Source organism: Penaeus monodon, chromosome 30, assembly GCF_015228065.2.
Source record: "Penaeus monodon isolate SGIC_2016 chromosome 30, NSTDA_Pmon_1, whole genome shotgun sequence".
NCBI classification, from domain to species: domain Eukaryota; kingdom Metazoa; phylum Arthropoda; class Malacostraca; order Decapoda; family Penaeidae; genus Penaeus; species Penaeus monodon.
The window spans coordinates 29,504,572-29,505,096 of NC_051415.1; the positions used below are offsets into that span (position 1 = coordinate 29,504,572).

Genomic DNA, 525 nt, shown 5'->3' on the forward strand with positions numbered 1-525 from the left:
GACAGCTCTTGATCTCAGGAGGAGGAGACTATCAGTCTTGATTGTTTTGCTTATTTTCATCTTAATAGCTTCTACTCCGAGTTGCAAACCTCCTTTTGCTGCGTCGCTTCCTTTGTTCTTGTGGGTTTTCGCATGTATAGCAACATATCTTTTTTTTTTCCTTATATGATTATTTTTTATGTATATCGTTATTTTTCTTTTATATATATCATTGTTTTTATAAATCGATAACAGTCCCTTCTCTCCCCCCGTCTCCCCACCCTTCCCTCCCGAGGTGCATTATGAGAGTTACCCCCTGCCCCCTACCCCCCCCCCCTCAGCATTTGCGGCCGGCGGATAACATGGCCAGTGATGCGGCAGAGGTTGGTCCACGCGTCCACCTGAACGCGGACATAATTAGATTAAAAGCGTAAGCGGCTTACCCTGGAGTGGCAAGCCGTGCTATGGCGACCTTCTTAATGAAACTCCGGGGAGTGGGGGGGAATGAGGGGGTAGGGGAAATAGAGAGTGAAATTTGGGAATTTG

General features: G+C 46.7%; 1 long non-coding RNA gene across 2 annotated transcripts in view; it reads left to right on the top strand.

Moving 5' to 3' along the window:
* LOC119592687 overlaps positions 1-525 on the top strand; it is a 60,511-nt gene that overhangs the window by 32,470 nt on the left and 27,516 nt on the right. The gene's annotated exons all lie outside the window — the stretch shown is intronic.